The sequence below is a fragment of the Ambystoma mexicanum genome, chromosome 5p (assembly GCF_040938575.1).
Source record: "Ambystoma mexicanum isolate Mex_15411 chromosome 5p, UKY_AmexF1_1, whole genome shotgun sequence".
Classification (NCBI taxonomy): domain Eukaryota; kingdom Metazoa; phylum Chordata; class Amphibia; order Caudata; family Ambystomatidae; genus Ambystoma; species Ambystoma mexicanum.
The window spans coordinates 768,184,154-768,196,765 of record NC_090930.1 but is presented as its reverse complement, the minus strand read 5'-3'; positions in this window follow the sequence as shown (position 1 = coordinate 768,196,765).

The window sequence follows — 12,612 nt, the reverse complement described above, 5'->3', positions numbered from 1 at the left end:
ATATGCTCCCGAAATAACCTGGCACTTGGTGACGGTCTGGGAGGAGGCAATGAGGTTTGGCCAGCTTCCCCCAACATTGAGAGAGGCAGTGATTACGCTAATAACAAAACCCAGAGAAGGACCCTATGGAGGGCTTGTCCTACCGCCCCATCTCTTTGCTTAACCTTGATACAAAGATTTTCACCATGGTGCTGGTGGACCGCTTACTCCCACATGTCTCCAGCGTGGTGCAGGCGGATCAGTCAGGATTGATCCACGGGAGATCGACTTCACTGAATCTGCGCAGGCTCTTTGCTTTCCTCGCCCAAATCCATCCAGCAGTACAGTCCGTCGCAGAGAGGCGATTTACTCCGTGGAGTGGGACGATTTATTCACCGTCCTGTGACGGGTGGGTGCCCCAGAGTATTTCCTAGCAGCAGTACAGCTGCGATACGCGGGTGCGAATGCACAAATTGGGCTTGATGGCAGACGGTTTAAGCCCTTCCTGCTGGGTTGCGGGACCAGGCACGGTTGCCTGCTGTTGCCACTACATTTGCGTCTCATCTGGGAATATTGCAGTTGGTGAGGGGCTTAGCGTTGGGTGGCGTAAGAGAACTGGTGTTGTTATATGTGGATGACACCATCCTATACATCAAAGACCCGGTGACCAACCTGGGCCCTCTCTCATGAGAGGTGGCGATGTTCGGGCCAGTGTGCAGACTCAAAATAAACTGGACAAAATCTGTTCTCTTCCTGCTAAATTAAGGCACAAAAAGACCGGCGGATATCAGAGAGTTCAGATGGGAACAGGAATCGGTTGAGTACCTAGCGATGCAAGTCAGCCTTGACGCCACGACGCTGCTGGCTGACAATCACATCATATATTTGAAGGCCATGCGGAACAAGGTAGATAGATGGTGCAGGCTCCCTCTGTACTTGCTGGGCCGGATCACGCTTGCCAAAATGATGATAGTACCCAAACTCTTGTATTTCTTCCAGAATATCCCAGTGTGGCCAGGGTTGAGATTCTTCGCCGAAGTAAGGATCCAGCTGTGCAAGTTAGCTTGGCACCCGCAGACCCCATGTGTGAGCTGGGATACCTTGACCCTTCCCTGGCTGGGAGCGAGGTGGGGTGGGAGCGCCGAATGTGGAGCTCTACTTCATTGCCGCGCAACTGTTCTATGTGATCTATTGGATGCCTGGGGGCACCCTGTTATCCCCACGTGCACATAGATAGAGGCTGGGTGTACCCCTGTTCATTGCAGGGGACCCTCATCTCACGGGATGTCATGGACAAATGTAAATTTGACCTGGTAGTGTGTACGATCCATGTGTGGAACCACGCCTTGAAGCGTCTCCGAATTGACATCCCGTTTGATCCGGGCCTCCGCTTATGGAAAATTGGGAGCATCCCCCTGACATGCGACGAAGTGATAGTCCAAGACTGGAAAGGGGCAGGGAGCGAAAGCATGCACGATTTATACCGTGGGGGAACGTTTTATCCCTTGACCTATACACAGAAAAAATAGGGAGGAGGCTCCACCATGTGCTACAGTACCACCGATTGCGAGCAGCATTTAAAACATGGCCCCCATCGTTCCCTGTTGTCCCGGGGACGACCCCAAAAATGCAGGCCCTGGTTGGTTACCCAACATTGAGGCGAATAGTGTCTATATTGTATGTGATCCTTCAGAGAGACACCCCTGGTGAACCCCTCAGATGTAGGCAGCAGTGGGAAAGGGATGCAGAGACCCCCTTCATGGACAAACAGTGGGCACTTCTCTGTGAGCTCACATACAGCGGTGGCATTCAATACATGACTGCAACTGATTCAATTCAAAACCCTTCACAGGGCATACCTGGCACCTGATTACATCCACAAATTTGACTATCACAGGGCGAGCAGTTGCCCAAGGTGCAAAACTGAGTAGGGGAAGCACATCCACATGATGTGGATGTGCTCTATGATAAGGGAATTCTGGGGGAAGGTGGTGGAAGTGGTATCTTAGGTGGTGGGAAGAGGCCTCCCTTATGACTTGCTGTGTTGCATGTTTGGTTGGCTGCCTGATGTGCCTAAAAGTACTTGCAAACTAATTACAACATGAATGATAATGGCCAGGCAGTGTATTCTAATGAGCTGGAACTGTGTAGCCTCTCCAGATATCTGTGCTTGGCTCAGGGATATGGTAAGGCTGAGGGATGTTGACATTGAGTAAGGGCTGGTATATGTTCAAACGCCCAAGCCAAATATTATATGGGGTCCTTTTGTTGCCTTTTGAGACGGACAGAAGTGAGCTGGCAACTGGATTGAAGACTACAGGGGGGTACCTATGAGTAGAGGAGAAATACAGAGCCGCTCAGAACGTTCCGATTGGAGGAAGTGTCTATTTTGTTATTTTGTATTGCTTATTGTGATCTAAGGTTTCCTTGATCATCGTAGACATGCTTTAACCACCTTTCAATGTCCCTCCCGCTGTATGTCATTTAAACAATGTAAAGTGAGATGTACTGTGATGTGTACCGATTAATAAAGAAAGTGTTTAAAAAAATGTACTCAAGTTAAAAATGAGGGAGAAACTCTCCCCCAATAAAAATAGAGCCCACCATTCCTCGGCATGATATAATATTTCTCTTCAACACACTTTCCTATATGTCTGGATGTTTGGGCCCTGAGATCAGTACAAAACAATACGATGTGTCTTTAGGTTGCAACCCCCCATTCTAGAGCACAGAATCTACATCTGGGATCAATATCATCCTGTTTATGAACCAGCAGCTTCTGTTTTGTTGGGTAAAGATTCAACCGAAACATCATAAATCACAGGTGAAACATAGGACTAGGAAATCTGGATAAATATTTTGGTAGACAGTTGTACGCTTTGGCTTCTTTACTTACGCTAACATACAATCATTTATTATTTTTTGTCTCAACCGGCAAGATCCAGTCCTGTTGCCAGAGTTTCCGTTTTTACTCCTTTGGAATTTTATCAAGAATTGCTTTTCTGGTTCCCATATGTTCTAGCATAGCCGAACAGGCATAGGTCCATGGCCCCAAAATATCGGTACCTCCCTTAGCAATTTTAGTAAACATTATTTGATACGGTGGAGCAGGGTTAATCATAATGCATTTTTGAAATAAGGAGAGCGACTCCCACCCACAATTCTTCTTTATTTAATAAAGTCCTTTTTATGAACCTGGGATCCCCAATTTAATAGAAATGATTCCCTAGAGCTTCCCTTCCCTTTTGGGCAAAGAAACACACAGGTTTGCACAGAGGGTCTTTTTATTAACAAAACATGAATACTGGAATCAGATTAAAGATAAACGAATTGTTTCGAAGGCCAATGATGAGAAATAATCAACACAAAAGTCACTTCAGTTTTTAATGCTACAGATATGGAAATAGAGACTTTAGTAACACACACTTCACCATAGGTATCTATTTAATTCACCCTGACCATGCAGGTACCTTAGATTGGTGTTAGGCAGAATCATATGCAGTACCCTTTGGGAACACCACGCACAATTAAGACTACAAGTGACAGTACACACTCACCTTTGGTACAAGCCTGTACTACACAGTAAAGTGGTAGCGATGGCTGAGCAGCCAGACTTATCTCAAGAGTAAAGTGAGCAGTATCAGAAGTTACTCAAAGGACAGCAATTACTATAGTTCAAACAAACACTGACTCAAGATTTCTGAGTAAAAGAATATACATTTATTTACACAATCATTTGTAAAACAGTTCACTAAGTAAAGCAGCAGAAAATCACAATCTTAATACACTGCACAACACCCAATGAATTCTGGACAAGTTAAACCCAAAATGAAGTGTGAGCAAAATGGCACTCCAGCAATTTAAAAAGGGAGGGAAAGACAAGGTTACTCACAATCAAGCAGCACCAAAAAGTAAGTAGGCAGGGCAATCTAGAAAAGGCTTACTACAATGAGGATTCAAATCAGTAGGCCTGGGCCAATGTTAATGGTTCATAGTTTTTGCAGCAGATCCCACGGTTCAGAGTAGTTTTTGGTTAAGTCTTTGCCAAGAGTTCGAAACAAAGTTGGTCGGAAGAAATGTTATTTAAAAGTGTAGAGAAGGACAAGCCCTTGGATTGGCGAAAGATTTAAAACATGTTTCTCACGGTCGAACGGAATGAACAACCGGGTTTGAACAGTACCTTAGAAGAAGAAGAATGCTGTAGCTGAGGCAGAAGTTCCTGGCAGATCCTGCAGGCTCACGGTTCCTGAAGCAACTGTCGGACTGACAAGAAAGAAGGAAGACTGGAGGGTCCTGCACTGCCCAGGGAAGCAACCAGCAGCAGACAAAACCAACGAATGAAAGATGAGATCCTTAAAACGCAAACAGGGTCCGGTTCTCCTGGCTATCCAGTTCACTGCAGCGATGTACAGCAAATTCGACCAGGGGAGATATGCCTTGCTTGGTGTTTGGCGAACTGGTTGGTCCCACCAGCTCAAGGGAAGAAGATTCCATGCAGATTTTCTCTGTCGGCAAAGTGTAGGAGATTCGGACCTGCAGCAGGGCTTCACCGGGAGGTTCAGTAGTTGCAGCAGTCCTCTTCCTTCAGCTTCTCTTCGGTTCTCGCGATCAAGTGGTGACTCTGCCTTCCAAATCCCAGAGACCTGCTTTTTATGCAGTCTTCCCCCATTCACACAGCCTGGCTGTCAATCACACAGCAGGGTGGCTGTCCTGGCAGGATAGTCACCTAGCCAATCAAACAAAAGTGTGACTTGGGTCTCCAAGGAGACCCTGTGCAGGGGGCCTAAAACCCCTCCCTCACATCCTGTCTACCTAGACTCTCAGGCGCCTAAGGAGGGCTTCTGTGCAGAAGCCCGCCAAAGGACGGCAAACAAAGGAACCAAACCTGGTTTGATGCGCAGAGTAAAACACGAGAAAGACCTTTACAAAAAGAAATGGCGAATAAACCCAGCCAGAACCAAATACAAGTAAATGGGGTCCAGCGGATTAAAGTTTGAGGCTAGTAACTTAGCCTAAAATAGTACAAAGGCTATTTTCTTAGACCGCGGTAGGAAAAATATGGTATATACCACTGCCACCAGCCAAATCTTAAAGAAAGGGGGACGAAATAATATTCCATGAGAAACAGACAAAAAGGGATAACTATTAACCCTTTCCAGTACTCTATGGGAGATAGTTTGTACTGGGTCTGTGAATTTAAAAAGACTAATAAAGTCATTGCCAACTTTACATGTTCTGGGAGACAGTAGTTAGTCCCAGAAAATGGAGTTTAAAGTGGGAAGTCTGAAAAAGACAACCCTGTGTCACTTCACTAAAGGTGGTGTGTGACACACAGTAAAAAGATGATGCCTATGGAGTAGGTGAGGCTCCACAGTCTATGAACACAAAAATGTAAAACACACAGCAAAACACATTTAAGAGTGGGTAAAAAAGGCTCACACTCTTACCAGGTGAAAAAATAAATCCTAGAAATCCAGCAAAGCTGCTGAGGGACTCAGTAGGTAAGGAAAATTAGCCATGCTGGAGAATTCTCCCTAACAATTGGATGCATGAGAGTACAGGAGGAATCTTTTATTTGTGAAAACAACAAATTATTTAAAATATTCAGGGGGCACAGGCAATATGGCAGTGCTATAAACTTGCTCCGTCCCCTTCCCTTGCTGTCTGTGATGGTGTGTTAGAGAAAACAGCCCTGAATGGGCTTGGGTGGTGGCCTTTTGAAGAGTGATGAGTTAGGCAGTTCCTGACCTTCTTTTCATATCTCGGGTGGCTCTGCGAGTGCCACTAGTAGATGAGGCAAAGCAGGCCTAGGAGATCTGATCCCAAAAAGAGAAACACTTTGGTCGTGGGAGGGCCTGAAATGTGGCAAGGAGAAGGATTGACTGTCCCGCAGCAGAGTGAAGGTGAGGAGATAGGACCCCAGTGGAGAAAGATATATGAGGGGCCGGACCGGCACCAGGCTCTTCAGCTACTGGTTGTTGATTGCTCCCAATAGTAACCTGGGTCAAGAGGGAAGGCGAGGGGCATTGCAACTGCTGGCCCTGATGATGAGGAACCTGGGGAGCTTGGAAAGACCACTATGATAAGGTGGTGACCAGGCAACAACTCAGTTCTTCCAACTCAATGGTCTGGGAATCCTCCTCCAGCCCAACATAATACTTTGATCTTCTCAGGAGGAATGCCTCCACCTTTGGCATTTGGGAGGTGAGGCAGCGGGTAGATCAGAAGGCTAGTAGGGTTGCTCCTTATCCTCCACCGAGTTGACTCTGGAGTTGCAGACAAAGATGTAGAAGAGTGGACCGCTACAAGGGCGAGATCAAGGAAGTGGATTAGCTGTAAAGAGTTTCTGAGCTGGTTCAAGCATCAGGTGAGGAAGGTGATGGAGAAGTCGAAGGGAGACACATCTGCTACGGCCTCAGGTACAGAGTTTGGGACCTTAAAGTATGATATTCAAGAGATCCTGGAAGAGATCACAGGGATGAGGACCGACACTGGAGCGAAAGTGGTGGAATTGTCCAGCAATGTGGAGGTCATTGGTGGGTCTGGAAACAAATCAGAACTCTGTCGAAATTTTGATGAGCTGCACCTGAAGGTTGACGACATTGAGAACCGGGAGAAATGCAACAACCTGAGATTCTTTGGTATTCTGGAAAAGGATGGTGAATCCACCAAATGCCTTGAAAAGATGACCCAGGACATTCTCGTGGTGGTCCTCAAGGACAGGGACAGTCCTTGCATTGTTATCAATAGGGCACACAGAGCAGGCCGAGGCGGAAGGGGCCAACGCTCAGTGTTGGTTAGGGTTCATTATTACGCTGACAAGGCCCAGATCCTCGAGAAGGCAAGAAGAATGGGGTTGTTTGAGTATGAAGAGTCCAAGGTGGCAATATATTAGGATCTATCTGACTATACATGATGCACTGTAAGAAATGCTCTCCTCTCACCTAATGGCTGTGGTACAGGGGGGTACAATACAGGAAGGGCTACCCCTTTGTCCTGATCTTCGAATGGGAGGGTATGAGATACCAGTTGGTCATCGAGGATGACATTCAGAGAGTCACAGAGGATTTGCTTGCTCGAGGTGAGCAGTCCGGCTATCCCACGAAAAGTAGGCAAAGGGGCAATATTAGAGAGACAGGGAAGTCCAAACGCCAACAAATTCAGGGCGCAAGGAAGTTCAAAAGGCTCCAAATGCCCTCACCAAGGAAAAAGAAAATTTGAAGAGGGGGGTACAATTGGCACTGATGTGATATTGACATTTTTCTCTTCTTATGTTATTGGGGATTTGAGGGTTAATGGTAATGGTCTGAGAAGGGCCTACCTAGGATGAGTCCTGGGTAAAGGGAGTGGATGGGAAGATTTGTTGAGGAGTTTTGACATGCAGGGTTTAGGGAGGGTGCCTTAACACAACACCAGTTTAAGGTGATCTAATATGGGGTGGAGGGAATTGGAGGGAGGGAGCAAAGGAGGCCATTGAGGATAGTTATCCTTTACATTGTTGAGATGGTATTTTACTATGATAGGAAGGGGGACTCCTGGTGGTTCGGCATTCTCGAATGGGTGCTATGGTGAGAGGCTGAATGCCTTTTGGGAATGTAGAGTGGGCTCAAAGGGTCCACAAACAAGGAATGTGTAGGTATATTGAGGAGTCACAGAGAAAGCAAATTGAAGTTGTATATTTGTTTTTTGTCTTTCTCTATCGTTGAGTTCTCATATTGTTTTTCCCCGGGATGTAGTGCACACTTGTTGTGAAGAGTCCAGCCAGGCAACCTGGTGCTTACCACGGGAGGAGTACCCCATGAGAAGCGGTACACTTGTGGAATGGTAATGGAGGCGATATCTCTAAAAGTGGGGACATTGCATGCGACAGGTTTGAATTCCCCTTTCAAAAGGCCCTTGGTCATGAGAGAGTGTAAATCATCTAAATTAGCTATCCTAGTGTTACAGGAGACTCACTTTGTGAAAGGGGAGGAACGGCTCTGGAAAAGTGGGAGGATCTCTGAGGAGAGAAATGGAGTGAGGTGGCTATTTTAGTGGGAACGGCCTGTAGGTTTGCGGTAGAGGCAATTGAGAGTGATAAAGAGGGGCGTTTTATTTTCTTGAAGGGTTTCCTTCAGGGTACCAAGCTCACAGTGGCTTCGATATACTGCCCTAATACAGGGCAGGGTCAGTTCTGGGAGGGGTGAGTGAACACCTCCAACAGTTTGTAGAAGGTACTTTAGTGGTAGGTGGAGACTTTAATATGGTTCTGAACCTCAGCTCTCATAGGTTGAGGACCAGGGGAGGTGGGGGGGAATCAGAAAGAAGTAGGGATTCAATTAAATTTCGAGAGACCAACGAGAGGCTCATGGTGGATGAAGTATGGGTGGCGACAGACTACAAGAGTGGAGGGGGGCCCTCACCCCAGGCACTGTTCATGTTTTGTTTGGCAGTACATGCCTCATTTTCAAAGGTAAATCTACTGTTGGTGGATTTCTGTGTTCTCTCCTCTGTAACTGATGTGGATACCAGTATGGATATGGTAACAGCAGTGGTGGGAATGAGGGAAGATACTCACAAAGGCCAGTGGTACTGCAAAGATTATCGGCAGTGTTGAAAAGCAATGGAGAAATCTCAGAAGAGTTCTGCTGTTTCTATGTTAATCTTAATGCATCATAAAATACTTGGGGTAGCGAGGGGAGTAAAGCCTTTTTACGGGGGTTAGATCTTCTGGGGCCTCTGGTGGGTGACATAGCTTGGTAAAGGAACATAACTGTCTTCCCATCCTGTATGCTGGAGGGTTGTGATCTCTGTGAGTTGAAAGGATTACTTTATGTCAGAATTCAGAGCTGGCTCCATTTAAAGTTGATTTCCGTTGCGATTGCAAATTTGAATATGCCTATTTTCATAAAACACCAGAGTTCATATTGCATTGGCTTATCAAATCATTATCAAAAGTCCATAAACTCAACATTGGTAGGTTGCCTAACCCTGACTCTTTATTGCTGTAGAAGAAAATGAACACACACAGCGGTAAAATGCACATCTTTTTTTTCTTTCTATAACTGCTGTTTTTTCTCCTCAGATTAATCAATTACAATTTTTATAAAAGTTGCAGGATATTTTTGGTCACTTGAAATGTTCATCTCAGGCTTGTCTGCTTTGATTTTAGGGGACTTGAAAATATTACACATTTGCTTGCATGTGTGTTTTTCTCAAACTGCTGTGCGCAGGCCAACCCACAAAGTTAGCACTTTCATGCAATGGAGATTTCTTTTACAGCATCCTTTTTATCTCGAGATGTTTTGCACTACAATTACCACCCGCTCTAGCAAGCATAGTCAATGGTGAGGGATCATGAGAGTTGTAGTCTAAAACATCTGGAGAGCCACTTGTTGCAGAACCCTGGCATAGGGCAACTGTTGAAATCAAGCTATTGTTAAAATGGCAAGTGGCATGAACTATCTTTTGACTGTTCAGACGGTTTAACCTGGCTACTGTGGCCATAGATGTACTTCATTGTCAGAGCCGTAATTTACTGCCAAAGACGAACCTAAGTTTGCAATTCTTAGCTGCTAACTAAAGTGAGTAGGTTGGTGAAGGGATAGCCAGGAGGGCAGCAGTGGTGGACCATTGGAAGCTAGACGGTAGATGACTTCAGTCATGGAAGAGTTAAGCATTAGGCACCAAAGGGTCACTCAGTGTGAAATGGTTAGATAAGGGTCAATATACAAGAGGATTATTTATGGGTGAAGGAAGGGAAGGAGTAAATGTTTTGTATGTCATTTGCAAATGGATGGTAGGAGAAGGTAAATAGATAATGTGTAGAGTGTAAAGAGAAGTTGGCCGAGAACAGATCCTGTAGAGGCATCCACATTAAAGGGGGGGAGTAGGAGTTGTAGTGTTGCATGATATTGGGCAGGACCATTCTAATAGATGGGCTGTAATCCCCTCCATGGTAGAATAATTGTTTAAGAGGTTAAGTAGAATAAGGGTTGCTCAGCCGTGTCAAAATGTGCAGGGAGATCAGGGTGGTTAAGGCATGTGAAGAGTTTGATTTGCCCTGCAGTGCTAAGGAAGAGAGGTATGTGAGTAAGTGCCTTTCTGTGGAGCATCTGCTCTCGAAACTAAATTGTATGGGATTATAGAGACATTTGGTCTCCAGGTAGAAAGTAAAAGGGATAAGAACTACATATTCAAAAGTTCTGGAGGAGTGTGCAAGGAGAGGAATAGGCCGATAGTTGCCAGAGTTAGTAGGGATTTTCCAAATAGTCAGGATTTAGACCCCTTCATAGCACTGAGACAGTCTTGCTAGATCTCCAGGCCAATATGTTAAGTATTATTGACAGGGGTCATACTGTTCTATTGATCCTTTTAGATCTCTTGGCGGCCTTCAATCTGTAAGATCATGAATGCCTGATCCATACATTAAAGGATGTGGGGCTATGTAGTCAGGACTCAATTGATTGGGTGCGTTCTTTCCTATCGTATCAGATGTCCAGAATTTGTTGGGGAGAATCAGCATCCTCACAAGCCGCCATTTCCTGTGGTGTTCCTCAGGGAGCCTGCTTATCTCCTATACATGTCAATCTTTACATCAGGCCTTTGTGTAGCATTCTGGAGGATATGGGGGTCTTTGTAACTAATTGTGCCGGCGACACACAATTGGTGTCCGAACTATCCGGTGATTATCCCCTGGACCCGAATAACCTGGAGTAGATCTATTCATCGATTGAGTCCTAATAAATAGCATTCTTTTCACCTGGACAATTGTAACATCCCAGTTGCTGAAAGAGTTAAAATGCTTGCCACATATTTGGACTCTTCACTTACCGCTGACTTCCATTTCAACCAAGTGGCCAAAAACTGTTCATGCTACCTTCGTTTGCTGAACAAAATAAGGCCATTTCTGTCCTAGAAAAACTGTGCCTCCAATGCTCGGGCCATAATATTGTCTAGACTTGACTTTTGCTATTCACTCCTGATCCGAGCTAACAAGAAATGTCTGTCTAAACTTCAAACCTCTCGGAATGATGCTGTCAGAATCACAAAAGTAAATTGAGGCTGGATCATATCTCTAAGAGTAGGCAAAACTTAATTGGATCCCTATCACCACCCGTATATCTTTTAAAGCTGCAGTGCTGGTGCTGTAAGGGAGGCATGGTATCACAAGTAGACACAGACACAAGATTGGCAAGTTCAATGACCTTTATTGTAACTTGAAAGAGGGGTTTGAAAAACTCTTAGCTTGCCCTATAGCTAATGATGGGAGTCCTCTCGACCTAGCCACACTGTCCTAGTCAGTTGTCAGTCAAAACAAAATGGCCTATACTGAAAAAAACTTTTGCCTGCCCTTATTCTACTACAATAAACGTGTATAGGGAAAGATGTGTATGTAAAGAAATAAATAGTGTTCAAAACAATATGTCAAGGTAACTGAGCAAAACTCCCTTCCCCACGATTTTAGCATGGTATAAGGTGGGACACTTGGGTCTTAGAACATACTTTGGCTTTAGACGCAAGTATGCAGCTCAGGAAGCGGATCAGGGCCTTTCCATGGAAAAAAAGTCTCTTGGTTGCACACAATTTCTTATTTGCGGGGTTCCTTGGGTTCATTGAACAAAACAAAAGTTCCTTTCCTCCTGGAATCATAGTTCACAAACCTCAGGCTTTGTAGTTCATATAGGTCTCCCTCTGCTGTGCTCAGACCTTCGAATCACACTTTCTCACAATTTGTTACGGGTCTCCCTTGGTTGGGCTTGGACCCTCCAAATCACAATTGCTAACAGCTCGCTTTCCTTATTGAAGACTTTAGAATGTGCAAGGGGTTTTACAAATACCTCAGCATAACCACTTTGATTACAGTTCACTTTTCGTATCCTTTTTCTAATGATGTCAGCTACATTTGTCATTCATGGGTTTCTCAGCGTTTCACTTTTCCGCTTGCACCACTAATACACATTTAAACAGAGACATTTGATTGGGCACTTTTGCTATCCCAGACCACTCTGTTATCTCTCCATCTCTCACTTGTTGGATTCACAATTCAGCAATACTTTGGAGGCTTGATCACATTTTACTTTCACTCGCATCTTCTCAGTATATGCGCTACTTCATCCTCCCGATACGCTGTTGCTACTTTAACTCACCAGCTGTGCTGGTTTCTGTGCGTCTTTGATCTAGGAGCCAAGGTTGATACCAAAGCGGCTGCTTCACCTCCCCAACTCGGTCTCACAAGCCAGAGAGCTGCTGGTATCTTTTGCACACAATGCCAGATTCAGGGTTCTCTTTCATCGGGGTCCCTTGTCCAGCTTTCATGATTCTTTGGAGGTAACAATTGTTTGCTGGGACGCCCAAGGTCTCTCCACTCCTTAATGATTCAGCTTCTCGGCCTACCGTCCTGCTCCACTGCTTCGCTGCTGCCCAGAAGAACTGCTCCTTACCATGCTTTGCCTTGCCCGGAGTGTGTCCCTGTGCTCCACCTTTTATCCATGTGGGGAAAGTCAATAGGTATCAGGTGTTTACAATTGTGGTCAATTGCCTGACTCTGCCTGACCGTACTAATGGGACATGTCCGGTGTAATGTTTGAGTGTTAGTCTTACATCGCTCACACCTCCCCTTCTGCTGATCAGTGTTTGTGCAGGAAAAGGGTG